The sequence below is a fragment of the Bombina bombina genome, chromosome 10 (assembly GCF_027579735.1).
Source record: "Bombina bombina isolate aBomBom1 chromosome 10, aBomBom1.pri, whole genome shotgun sequence".
In the NCBI taxonomy this organism is placed as follows: domain Eukaryota; kingdom Metazoa; phylum Chordata; class Amphibia; order Anura; family Bombinatoridae; genus Bombina; species Bombina bombina.
Genome location: NC_069508.1, coordinates 214,156,336 through 214,171,335, shown reverse-complemented (window position 1 = coordinate 214,171,335; position 15,000 = coordinate 214,156,336). Strand labels below are relative to the sequence as shown.

At 38.0% G+C, this 15,000-nt stretch overlaps 1 protein-coding gene across 1 annotated transcript in view; it reads right to left on the bottom strand.

The window, feature by feature from the left end:
• LEPR (leptin receptor) overlaps window positions 1–15,000 on the bottom strand; it is a 484,020-nt gene that overhangs the window by 189,802 nt on the left and 279,218 nt on the right. The gene's annotated exons all lie outside the window — the stretch shown is intronic.

Sequence of the window (15,000 nt, the reverse complement as noted above, 5' to 3'; positions counted from 1 at the left end):
ATCTAAACAAATTGTCATCATAATGATATATGGTAGAAAATAACAAGCTAACAAATAGCGCCTCCCCATAAAGTAATCCAATGTGATATGATACAGGTTGAGCATACATGACCATCCGATGAGTCTTAAATTATAATATACAAGGAGATCTATAGGTAAATGTATTGCGAAATACCATAATATTTATTCCCACAGGTTCATTACGTCATATCTTGAATTTAGACCATCAGGCACCCGAGTGCCTAAGGTAAAAATCCAAAAGGCTTCGCGTCTGGCGAGCAATTGGTCCAGATTACCCCCCCTAGCAGGTCTAGAAACTTTCTCAATAGCACACCATGTGAATCCTTTAAGGTTGTTATCATGGTAGACTCCAAAGTGTTGTACTATTGGAGTCGTGGATCTCTTAGTGGAGAAAGAGGAAAGATGTTCCCTAATTCTAGAGTTCAGGTCTCTGGAGGTGAGTCCCACATACTGAATCTGGCACAATGTGCATTCAATCATATAGACTACCGATTCCGTTTTACAATTCATACAAGAATTGATTTTGTAACTTTTCCTCGTTCTTACACTCACAAATTCCTTAGTCACCTTGGCATAATCACAGGGCTTGCACTTCCTGTGACCGCATCTGTACATCCCAGTATGTACCAACCATGATCCCCTCTCATCTTTGTCAGTTTTTAGCAGGGTGGGCGAAAGAATAGATCCCAATGTGGGGCTTTTCCTGTAGGCACATCTGAGTCCTTGTCGGACTGTGTCAACCAATTTATCCTCAGCCTTCAATATTGGAAAATGTTTCCTGATAATCTCACATACCTGAGGATATTGGGTACTGTGTGTTGTAACAAAAGTAATTCCCTGTTTGGTTGTACTGTGCTTATTTTTAGTTTTCAGTAAGCTCTCTCTCGGTATTACTTGTACAGATTCTCTAGCCCTTTTGATCACTTTTTTGGGATACTTTCTCTCTTTTAATCTCATCTCCAATCTTTCTGCCTCCCTGCAAAAGTCCTCATTGGAGGTACAGTTCCTTTTAATCCGGGTATATTCACCTTTTGCAATAGCATAGGGAACATGTCTGGGATGACAGCTTGTTCCTAAGAGTAAGGAGTTCCCTGAAATGGATTTTCTGAAAATCCTGGAAAGTATTTTGCCATCGGAACTGCCCTCCAATGTAATATCCAGATAGTTAATTGAACTCTGACTTGCTTCAAAAGTGAAGCTTAGTCCAATGTCATTATGATTCAGATAGTCAATGAATCCCTGAATGTCAGACTGATTACCCGACCAGATGAAGAGAAGATCATCTATGTATCTCCTATAAAAGGAGATACATTTCCTGTAAGGGTTTCTATCTCCAAAGATGTGGTAAAACTCCCACCAGCCCAAAAAAAGATTTGCAAAGGAGGGAGCAAATTTGGCCCCCATGGCGGTACCACATCTCTGGAGATAGAAAACATCCTCAAATTTGAAAAAATTGTGTGACAAAAGAAAAAGTGTGACCTTCAAAATGTACTTAATGAAATCATCAGAGTAATCAGTATTGTGTTCCAGAAAAAAGGCAATGGCCTCTATCCCTTTAGAGTGTGGAATACTGGAATAGAGCGACACTGCGTCCACTGTGAGCCAGATAGATTGTGGTGTCCATCTTACATTATCCATAACATTAAGGATATGTTTAGTATCCCTAATGTAAGAATGGAGAGTGACAACAAGGGGTTGAAGGATCGAGTCCAACCACTCTGACAGATTACCCAGAAGGGATTCCACACCACTCACTATTGGCCGTCCCTGGACACTTTCCAGGGATTTGTGTGTCTTAGGTAAATGGTGGAACAACGGTATTTTCGGACAATCAACTAACAAATAGTCCATTGTTGCCTGATCCACAAAACCTTGTTCTAATCCATCATCCAAAAGATGTACTAATTTGGAACGAAAGTGAGTGGTGGGATCTCTTTGCAAAACTAAGTAATTATTCTCATTACATAGTTGTCTGTGGCCTTCATCTATATATTGTTGTCGGTCCATGACCACAACCATTCCACCTTTGTCAGAATTTTTGATCACCAGACTATGGTCCTCTTTAAGAGAGGCCAAAGCACCCTTCTCCGCAAGAGACAAATTAAATTTACTTGGGGGTTGATTGGCCTTTAGTTGTAAAAGATCCCTTTCGACCCTGTTGTAAAATGTTTCAATGACTGATCCCCTGTTATGAATAGGGTAGAATTTAGATTTCTCCTTGAATTTGGGACCCATGTTGCGACTACCCAAGTTCCCCATTGATTCTATTTGCAGCTGTTGCAGTGTGACTGTGTCACATTTATGTTCAAAATCAATTGGGTCCCTGGTATCCGTATCAACATGGGTAACTGGCACATCGGTATGATCAAGTGTACTCAATCCATGAAAATGTTTCTTCAGAGTCAAATTTCGTGTTAATTTGTTAACATCCATGATAGTTCTAAATACATCAAAATCTATAGTGGGTGCAAAATTTAAACCTTTATTCAAAACACTATATTGTGCAATACTAAGCTGTTTGGATGATAAATTTATGACATTGCCTATAATCTTGGAATTGATTATTTGTATCTGGTCTGTGGACGGGGTTCCCTCAGTTGATACTTGTCTTGATTCTTTGCATAATGCACTTTGGGCTGTGTATTCTGTTTGTTCTGTTTCCCTCCCCCCGCTGATGCATCCTGGTCTTGGGGAAAAAACCTGATTGATGGCTAGAGTGTCTGGTCTGTTTTGAAAATACATATTAGGTGCTAATTCTGTGTAGTTACCTTGTTTGGGTTTAACTGCTACTGTGTTGTGTTGTACATAGCCTTGATTAGTGCTCATTGTATCTGTATAAGCTATTTGGGGAATATGTACAATATTAGGAGGGGCAGTATCTTCAAAATCTGGCCGTGTTTGTTCACTAATGATTTCACCCTCACTTGATCCCTCTGAGTCACTACCAGAGAAGGTCACATTCTTTTTATTATTATTACCTTTACCATCATTGCCACGATTCCTACTGCGATTTCTATTGCCCCTCCTCCTACGGCCAAACCTAGGTTGATTTGCCCTAAAATTCCCCCTGGCACTTCTATTCCATATATACACAGAATTGTTAGAATAGTCATATTTATCCCTAATGTATTTGGTATGTTTCGTCTCCATGATCCCAGACCTCCCCTTAGCAACCAACTCTTTCAAAGTTTTATCAAATCTAGCAAAGTCATTATGACTGCTCCTCCTATTCAGTTCTATCTGTAATTCATTAATATCTGCTCTAATGCTATCCAACAATTTATTTTTATACTGTATTAGCAATTTCATAAGTCTCATAGAGCATTCAGATAGTACACTGTTCCAAGCATCTATGAAGTCTTTATCTTGTGCATCCACGTCAAAGGTCGGAAACTTGTATAGCCTTAATCCCCTCGGTATCATACTTAGACTCAAATACTTTTCTAATGTCCAGATATCCCACTGGGTTTTAGATTCTTTTAGTAACAATGTCTCCATTTGTTCAAACAAAGTGCTCAGTGCTAATACTCCTTTATCCTCAGAGAAAATCAATTCACAATCTGTAGGCAAAGTCGTACGTGCAGTTACAGGCATCAGTGAGTAAAAGGCCTGCTGTGTTTCCTCCATAACTGTGCTGAAAAGTCTTATAAAAAGGCTGAACCAATATCATAAAACTGGGTGTAGGTATGTCCGGTAATACCAAAAAGAGATAAATGTAAGGAAAGGAAACCCAGAATATGATAGGCAGTCAGTATTGTATTAACAACAAAAAGGTATCAAGGTTTTCAAGCTATTATTGTCCGGAGTTTGGCTGTTTCCTGCTGTGCATTACGAGCTTATACTCTTCAAAGAGGATTGCATTGTGTGCCTTTCTACATTTGGCAGTTCCCTATTGCAAGCAGGAACTGTTTTTCACTACGTCACTGGCGGAGGGATACTGTATTCTATCGGAGGAACAAGTGTCTGGAATAAGTTGAGGCGGAGCAAGGGATCTCTGCCTCGTTCCAGAGTGTGTTCCATTGGCCGGAATTGGGCCGAGCCCCCTTAGAGGTGTCCGGATTGAATCTACAGCCGCGAATGGCGATACCCGCCTTCTCCATTGGATTGGGTGAGTGAGATCTCCATTGTCCACGCTGGAGCGAGTGAATGAGTGATATACCAAGGAACTTGAGAGTTTCTTTTTAGCACGTTGCACTTTATTTGATACCTTTTTGTTGTTAATACAATACTGACTGCCTATCATATTCTGGGTTTCCTTTCCTTACATTTATCTCTTTTTGGTACTACCGGACATACCTACACCCAGTTTTATGATATTGGTTCAGCCTTTTTATAAGACTTTTCAGCACAGTTATGGAGGAAACACAGCAGGCCTTTTACTCACTGATGCCTGTAACTGCACGTACGACTTTGCCTACAGATTGTGAATTGATTTTCTCTGAGGATAAAGGAGTATTAGCACTGAGCACTTTGTTTGAACAAATGGAGACATTGTTACTAAAAGAATCTAAAACCCAGTGGGATATCTGGACATTAGAAAAGTATTTGAGTCTAAGTATGATACCGAGGGGATTAAGGCTATACAAGTTTCCGACCTTTGACGTGGATGCACAAGATAAAGACTTCATAGATGCTTGGAACAGTGTACTATCTGAATGCTCTATGAGACTTATGAAATTGCTAATACAGTATAAAAATAAATTGTTGGATAGCATTAGAGCAGATATTAATGAATTACAGATAGAACTGAATAGGAGGAGCAGTCATAATGACTTTGCTAGATTTGATAAAACTTTGAAAGAGTTGGTTGCTAAGGGGAGGTCTGGGATCATGGAGACGAAACATACCAAATACATTAGGGATAAATATGACTATTCTAACAATTCTGTGTATATATGGAATAGAAGTGCCAGGGGGAATTTTAGGGCAAATCAACCTAGGTTTGGCCGTAGGAGGAGGGGCAATAGAAATCGCAGTAGGAATCGTGGCAATGATGGTAAAGGTAATAATAATAAAAAGAATGTGACCTTCTCTGGTAGTGACTCAGAGGGATCAAGTGAGGGTGAAATCATTAGTGAACAAACACGGCCAGATTTTGAAGATACTGCCCCTCCTAATATTGTACATATTCCCCAAATAGCTTATACAGATACAATGAGCACTAATCAAGGCTATGTACAACACAACACAGTAGCAGTTAAACCCAAACAAGGTAACTACACAGAATTAGCACCTAATATGTATTTTCAAAACAGACCAGACACTCTAGCCATCAATCAGGTTTTTCCCCAAGACCAGGATGCATCAGCGGGGGGAGGGAAACAGAACAAACAGAATACACAGCCCAAAGTGCATTATGCAAAGAATCAAGACAAGTATCAACTGAGGGAACCCCGTCCACAGACCAGATACAAATAATCAATTCCAAGATTATAGGCAATGTCATAAATTTATCATCCAAACAGCTTAGTATTGCACAATATAGTGTTTTGAATAAAGGTTTAAATTTTGCACCCACTATAGATTTTGATGTATTTAGAACTATCATGGATGTTAACAAATTAACACGAAATTTGACTCTGAAGAAACATTTTCATGGATTGAGTACACTTGATCATACCGATGTGCCAGTTACCCATGTTGATACGGATACCAGGGACCCAATTGATTTTGAACATAAATGTGACACAGTCACACTGCAACAGCTGCAAATAGAATCAATGGGGAACTTGGGTAGTCGCAACATGGGTCCCAAATTCAAGGAGAAATCTAAATTCTACCCTATTCATAACAGGGGATCAGTCATTGAAACATTTTACAACAGGGTCGAAAGGGATCTTTTACAACTAAAGGCCAATCAACCCCCAAGTAAATTTAATTTGTCTCTTGCGGAGAAGGGTGCTTTGGCCTCTCTTAAAGAGGACCATAGTCTGGTGATCAAAAATTCTGACAAAGGTGGAATGGTTGTGGTCATGGACCGACAACAATATATAGATGAAGGCCACAGACAACTATGTAATGAGAATAATTACTTAGTTTTGCAAAGAGATCCCACCACTCACTTTCGTTCCAAATTAGTACATCTTTTGGATGATGGATTAGAACAAGGTTTTGTGGATCAGGCAACAATGGACTATTTGTTAGTTGATTGTCCGAAAATACCGTTGTTCCACCATTTACCTAAGACACACAAATCCCTGGAAAGTGTCCAGGGACGGCCAATAGTGAGTGGTGTGGAATCCCTTCTGGGTAATCTGTCAGAGTGGTTGGACTCGATCCTTCAACCCCTTGTTGTCACTCTCCATTCTTACATTAGGGATACTAAACATATCCTTAATGTTATGGATAATGTAAGATGGACACCACAATCTATCTGGCTCACAGTGGACGCAGTGTCGCTCTATTCCAGTATTCCACACTCTAAAGGGATAGAGGCCATTGCCTTTTTTCTGGAACACAATACTGATTACTCTGATGATTTCATTAAGTACATTTTGAAGGTCACACTTTTTCTTTTGTCACACAATTTTTTCAAATTTGAGGATGTTTTCTATCTCCAGAGATGTGGTACCGCCATGGGGGCCAAATTTGCTCCCTCCTTTGCAAATCTTTTTTTGGGCTGGTGGGAGTTTTACCACATCTTTGGAGATAGAAACCCTTACAGGAAATGTATCTCCTTTTATAGGAGATACATAGATGATCTTCTCTTCATCTGGTCGGGTAATCAGTCTGACATTCAGGGATTCATTGACTATCTGAATCATAATGACATTGGACTAAGCTTCACTTTTGAAGCAAGTCAGAGTTCAATTAACTATCTGGATATTACATTGGAGGGCAGTTCCGATGGCAAAATACTTTCCAGGATTTTCAGAAAATCCATTTCAGGGAACTCCTTACTCTTAGGAACAAGCTGTCATCCCAGACATGTTCCCTATGCTATTGCAAAAGGTGAATATACCCGGATTAAAAGGAACTGTACCTCCAATGAGGACTTTTGCAGGGAGGCAGAAAGATTGGAGATGAGATTAAAAGAGAGAAAGTATCCCAAAAAAGTGATCAAAAGGGCTAGAGAATCTGTACAAGTAATACCGAGAGAGAGCTTACTGAAAACTAAAAATAAGCACAGTACAACCAAACAGGGAATTACTTTTGTTACAACACACAGTACCCAATATCCTCAGGTATGTGAGATTATCAGGAAACATTTTCCAATATTGAAGGCTGAGGATAAATTGGTTGACACAGTCCGACAAGGACTCAGATGTGCCTACAGGAAAAGCCCCACATTGGGATCTATTCTTTCGCCCACCCTGCTAAAAACTGACAAAGATGAGAGGGGATCATGGTTGGTACATACTGGGATGTACAGATGCGGTCACAGGAAGTGCAAGCCCTGTGATTATGCCAAGGTGACTAAGGAATTTGTGAGTGTAAGAACGAGGAAAAGTTACAAAATCAATTCTTGTATGAATTGTAAAACGGAATCGGTAGTCTATATGATTGAATGCACATTGTGCCAGATTCAGTATGTGGGACTCACCTCCAGAGACCTGAACTCTAGAATTAGGGAACATCTTTCCTCTTTCTCCACTAAGAGATCCACGACTCCAATAGTACAACACTTTGGAGTCTACCATGATAACAACCTTAAAGGATTCACATGGTGTGCTATTGAGAAAGTTTCTAGACCTGCTAGGGGGGGTAATCTGGACCAATTGCTCGCCAGACGCGAAGCCTTTTGGATTTTTACCTTAGGCACTCGGGTGCCTGATGGTCTAAATTCAAGATATGACGTAATGAACCTGTGGGAATAAATATTATGGTATTTCGCAATACATTTACCTATAGATCTCCTTGTATATTATAATTTAAGACTCATCGGATGGTCATGTATGCTCAACCTGTATCATATCACATTGGATTACTTTATGGGGAGGCGCTATTTGTTAGCTTGTTATTTTCTACCATATATCATTATGATGACAATTTGTTTAGATATCTTTAATTCATACAGTATTTGACAGGTTACTCCTCATTTAGAATTATTTGCTTATTGCATGTTTATAATATTTTTATAATTTGTTTATACATTTATTTATTTTTGACACATGATAGCATCTATTGTGGTATTCTTTACTTAGGGTATTGTTTGAATTCTGTTGCCCATTAGTGCATTAGATAGGATAAGAGTAATGATTTAACTCCCACATATCGAGGATATATTAATAGAGACTCCTATACGCACTATCTGGGCATTAGAATTTTTAATAACATTTAATTACTTACTAACCCTTAGTATTTGACATTTTGTCTACAATGTATACCACTATGTTGGTTATTGACATAATTATTGCAGTGTGTATATTACGGTTGTATGGGCTCAGGCAATGTATTAGATTGTGCGGTTCTGACACGAAATTTGACTCTGAAGAAACATTTTCATGGATTGAGTACACTTGATCATACCGATGTGCCAGTTACCCATGTTGATACGGATACCAGGGACCCAATTGATTTTGAACATAAATGTGACACAGTCACACTGCAACAGCTGCAAATAGAATCAATGGGGAACTTGGGTAGTCGCAACATGGGTCCCAAATTCAAGGAGAAATCTAAATTCTACCCTATTCATAACAGGGGATCAGTCATTGAAACATTTTACAACAGGGTCGAAAGGGATCTTTTACAACTAAAGGCCAATCAACCCCCAAGTAAATTTAATTTGTCTCTTGCGGAGAAGGGTGCTTTGGCCTCTCTTAAAGAGGACCATAGTCTGGTGATCAAAAATTCTGACAAAGGTGGAATGGTTGTGGTCATGGACCGACAACAATATATAGATGAAGGCCACAGACAACTATGTAATGAGAATAATTACTTAGTTTTGCAAAGAGATCCCACCACTCACTTTCGTTCCAAATTAGTACATCTTTTGGATGATGGATTAGAACAAGGTTTTGTGGATCAGGCAACAATGGACTATTTGTTAGTTGATTGTCCGAAAATACCGTTGTTCCACCATTTACCTAAGACACACAAATCCCTGGAAAGTGTCCAGGGACGGCCAATAGTGAGTGGTGTGGAATCCCTTCTGGGTAATCTGTCAGAGTGGTTGGACTCGATCCTTCAACCCCTTGTTGTCACTCTCCATTCTTACATTAGGGATACTAAACATATCCTTAATGTTATGGATAATGTAAGATGGACACCACAATCTATCTGGCTCACAGTGGACGCAGTGTCGCTCTATTCCAGTATTCCACACTCTAAAGGGATAGAGGCCATTGCCTTTTTTCTGGAACACAATACTGATTACTCTGATGATTTCATTAAGTACATTTTGAAGGTCACACTTTTTCTTTTGTCACACAATTTTTTCAAATTTGAGGATGTTTTCTATCTCCAGAGATGTGGTACCCGCCATGGGGGCCAAATTTGCTCCCTCCTTTGCAAATCTTTTTTTGGGCTGGTGGGAGTTTTACCACATCTTTGGAGATAGAAACCCTTACAGGAAATGTATCTCCTTTTATAGGAGATACATAGATGATCTTCTCTTCATCTGGTCGGGTAATCAGTCTGACATTCAGGGATTCATTGACTATCTGAATCATAATGACATTGGACTAAGCTTCACTTTTGAAGCAAGTCAGAGTTCAATTAACTATCTGGATATTACATTGGAGGGCAGTTCCGATGGCAAAATACTTTCCAGGATTTTCAGAAAATCCATTTCAGGGAACTCCTTACTCTTAGGAACAAGCTGTCATCCCAGACATGTTCCCTATGCTATTGCAAAAGGTGAATATACCCGGATTAAAAGGAACTGTACCTCCAATGAGGACTTTTGCAGGGAGGCAGAAAGATTGGAGATGAGATTAAAAGAGAGAAAGTATCCCAAAAAAGTGATCAAAAGGGCTAGAGAATCTGTACAAGTAATACCGAGAGAGAGCTTACTGAAAACTAAAAATAAGCACAGTACAACCAAACAGGGAATTACTTTTGTTACAACACACAGTACCCAATATCCTCAGGTATGTGAGATTATCAGGAAACATTTTCCAATATTGAAGGCTGAGGATAAATTGGTTGACACAGTCCGACAAGGACTCAGATGTGCCTACAGGAAAAGCCCCACATTGGGATCTATTCTTTCGCCCACCCTGCTAAAAACTGACAAAGATGAGAGGGGATCATGGTTGGTACATACTGGGATGTACAGATGCGGTCACAGGAAGTGCAAGCCCTGTGATTATGCCAAGGTGACTAAGGAATTTGTGAGTGTAAGAACGAGGAAAAGTTACAAAATCAATTCTTGTATGAATTGTAAAACGGAATCGGTAGTCTATATGATTGAATGCACATTGTGCCAGATTCAGTATGTGGGACTCACCTCCAGAGACCTGAACTCTAGAATTAGGGAACATCTTTCCTCTTTCTCCACTAAGAGATCCACGACTCCAATAGTACAACACTTTGGAGTCTACCATGATAACAACCTTAAAGGATTCACATGGTGTGCTATTGAGAAAGTTTCTAGACCTGCTAGGGGGGGGTAATCTGGACCAATTGCTCGCCAGACGCGAAGCCTTTTGGATTTTTACCTTAGGCACTCGGGTGCCTGATGGTCTAAATTCAAGATATGACGTAATGAACCTGTGGGAATAAATATTATGGTATTTCGCAATACATTTACCTATAGATCTCCTTGTATATTATAATTTAAGACTCATCGGATGGTCATGTATGCTCAACCTGTATCATATCACATTGGATTACTTTATGGGGAGGCGCTATTTGTTAGCTTGTTATTTTCTACCATATATCATTATGATGACAATTTGTTTAGATATCTTTAATTCATACAGTATTTGACAGGTTACTCCTCATTTAGAATTATTTGCTTATTGCATGTTTATAATATTTTTATAATTTGTTTATACATTTATTTATTTTTGACACATGATAGCATCTATTGTGGTATTCTTTACTTAGGGTATTGTTTGAATTCTGTTGCCCATTAGTGCATTAGATAGGATAAGAGTAATGATTTAACTCCCACATATCGAGGATATATTAATAGAGACTCCTATACGCACTATCTGGGCATTAGAATTTTTAATAACATTTAATTACTTACTAACCCTTAGTATTTGACATTTTGTCTACAATGTATACCACTATGTTGGTTATTGACATAATTATTGCAGTGTGTATATTACGGTTGTATGGGCTCAGGCAATGTATTAGATTGTGCGGTTCTGACACCAGTGGGTTAATTTTATACACTGTTGGTATTGGTTAAACTTGAAGGCGTTGTTTTTTATGTGTGCACCAATCACATTTGTTTTAACTAGTTTTAAGCAGGTGTGGAGCACAGCACAGTAGGCTATGACTACGGATTTCATCCGAAACGCGTAAGCCAGACTGTGCTGCGCCTTCTACACCATACCCTATCCTTGCTGTGTTTGCCGGTTTTAAACTGAATAAATAAAGGAATTAATTTTAAGGAAACAGCCTCCACTTTCTCTTTTCAAGCTATATATATATATATACATAATGTAAACTTAGCTATGATTATACTAGTTATGTACAGTATGTGTGTGTGTGTATATATATATATATCCAAATACAAGCAAGGGAATATCCAGCCGTGAGTAGATTAAAACTTGAATTTTATTGGTACTTGGTTAAAAGCATATCCAAAACATGGGGAAATTAAAAGGGCATCAGATCAGGTCAGGTCTTACGCGTTTCAGCTCTGTTGAGCCGTACTCATAGACCTCTGATCTGGTGCAGTAATTGCACAACCATATACATTTCATAATGAGGTTAATTAAAAACAGTCTTGCCCAATTAGTCTCAGACAGTTAACCCCTAAGTGTTATTATGTGTATAGTATCCTCTGTTGTAATGTGTAGTATGGGGTACCTGAAACATTTAGTGTGAGTATATGCTTTCTTAATAACTTTTATTAATTGTAGGCTTCTGGAGTCTGTTGTTGTTTATAATATAACATAAATTCGAGTTAGCAAAATTATTATCTTTGGTCTCAGTATTAGTGTCATCTCGAAATAGTTATTTACAGGATTTAAGTTTAAATTTCATTTGTGTATTTTTTATTTTTATTTTATTTGAATTTCAGTGCTCTTGGTTAAACCCTTAGTCATTTAGTTATAAGAATATATAGTATTCCTTTACTTACTTCACTAGAATTACTTGTGTAATCGGTTTATTTCCAAAAATTTATAAGCTCAAACCTGGAATTAAATCCATAGGGTACATTTGTTTTCATACGGAACATCCAGTATACCTCTTTTTTACTGAGTATACTGTCCAGATCTCCCCCTCTTGAATCTAGGGTTATTTTTTCTACTATTGTCCATCTGAGTGATGTGGTGTTCCTATTGTGTACCTCTATAAAGTGTTTGGTTATTGGTAGCAGTTTATCCTCTCTTTGTCTACTCTTTTCAGTGTCCACAGTGATACTGGATAGGTGCTCCCTAATTCTATTTCTTATTTCTCTCACCGTTTTTCCAATATACTGAAGTTTACAAATGTTGCACTCTATGAGGTACACTACCCCTTTGTCTCTGCAATTTAAGTGTTTATTTATTTGGAGTATTTCTCCTGTCTTAGTCGATTTGAAGGTGTTTCCTATATCTGCATGTTTACAAGCTTTACAGTCACTATAACCACATTTGTAGAGGCCTTTAGATTGTAACCAAGTTGTTCTTTTATTTGGTTTGAGATTAGTTGGGGAGACTATATTCCCTATAGTCCTACCCCTTCTATAAGAAAAGAGACAATTGCTGTCTATTATTTTTGCTAGACTATTATCTGCCTTCAAAATAGGTAGGTGTTTCTTGATTATGTTACATATTTGGTTATATTGGGGTGAATATTGTGTAACAAACTTGATTCTATTTGTATCAAATCTGGGTTTCTTTTTGGGTTTAGTTACAATCAAATCTCCCTGTGCTTTTTTAGACACTGCCATACGTGCATTCTTTATAGTTTGTTTATTGTAGCCCCTCACTTTAAGTTGTTTATCTAGGATATTTGCTTCTTTTAGATAATCTTCGTCGTTAGAACAATTTCTTTTTATTCTAATGTGTTGACCTTTGGCTATGGCCCTAAAGGTTTCTTTGGGGTGTTCACTCTTTGCGTGTAGAAGTGCATTCCTAGTTATTGGTTTTTTATATATTGTGGTTTCAATTACGCCTTCAAAATGATTACCTCGCAGTGTGAGGTCTAGATAGTTAATTTCCTTATTTTTGAATTCGTGTGTGAATCTTATTCCCATCTTGTTATTACCTATGTATTGTAGGAAATTTTCTATGGATGCGTCATCCCCCTCCCATATTAGAATCAGGTCATCTATGAATCTATGGTAAAGTTTGATATTTTCCCTGAAGGGGCTTCCCTCCGCATAGATGTGGCACAGCTCCCACCAACCCATAAATAGGTTGGCGTAAGTGGGGGCAAACTTTGCCCCCATAGCTGTGCCACATCTCTGCAGATAGAACACCCCTCCATAAGAAAAATAATTATGTGTTAGAAGGTATTCTATGATTCTTAGAAGAAATTCCTGGAAATTCTCATCCAAATTGCTACGTGTTTGTAGAAAGTACTTAACTGCTTCTATACCTAATGCATGTGGTATGTTACTGTAGAGCGACACCACGTCTAGGGATAACCATCTGCTTTTGGTGGTCCATGTAATATTTTTTAATTTTTGTATTAAATGCGTGGAGTCCCTGAGATAGCTAGTTAGATTTAGAACTAATGGCTGTAGGATGGAATCTACCCATTCTGATACCGGTTCTAGTAGTGATCCCATCCCTGACACTATGGGTCGCCCCTGAACATTTTCTGTACTTTTATGTACTTTTGGGAATATGTGAAATAATGGTGTCTTTGGATGTTTATTTACCATATAATCATGTGTCTCTTTGTTTATAAAACCATTTGCTAGGCCCTCATCCAATAAATGGGAAAGTTGAAGCATGTAGTTTGATTTTGGGTCCCCTCTTAAAATTTGGTAATTATTTATATTGTTGAGTTGTCTTTTTATTTCTTTATCATAGTCTGCCTTATTTAGTACCACTATGCTACCCCCCTTGTCCGATTTTTTAATGACTATGTTATCGTTTTCTGCGATTTCTTTCAAAGCTGTTCTCTCTTTTCTTGTTAAGTTAGTGTCTTGATAGGGACTACTGGCTGTGTTTAATATTTCTAAGTCTTTAACCACTCTTTCTTGAAATTGTTCTAAGATTGTCCCCCTAGACTGAATGGGGTAAAAGGTGGACTTAGGTTTGAAGCCTATATGTGCATTTTTTTCTCCTGTGTTTAGTTGTTCACTTAGTAGACTCATTAGAGTCTCCTTAGCACACGAGTCTTGGAAATCTAATTGTATCTCTGATATTGTTTCTTCACTTATTGTATTTGCCTCTAAGGTCTCTCTTATTTCTTGTGTACTATGAAAATGTATATATATAAAATGTAAACTTAGCTATGGTTATACTAGTTATGTACAGTATGTGTGTGTGTGTATATATATATATATATATATATATATATATATATATATATATACATAATGTAAACTTAGCTATGGTTATACTAGTTATGTACAGTATGTGTGTGTATATACATAATGTAAACTTAGCTATGGTTATACTAGTTATGTACAGTATGTGTGTGTGTGTATATACACCAGTATTACAGTAATTGCCATCCAGCAGTGGAGGCTCCTCCATATGTGCACTGTCGCACGTGAACCCCCAGGGGGCAGAGGAGAGGGAGAAAAAATGAGCAGAACTTAAGAAAAAAAAAATAGAAAAAAAAATTATGAAAATTTTTATTTTTATTTATATTATTTTATATTATATTTATGTATTATTTTCCTGTGTGCTGTCTTCTGTGAGACTGTGCAGTGTAACTATCATCATGACATCATGCATATTAGGCTGAAAC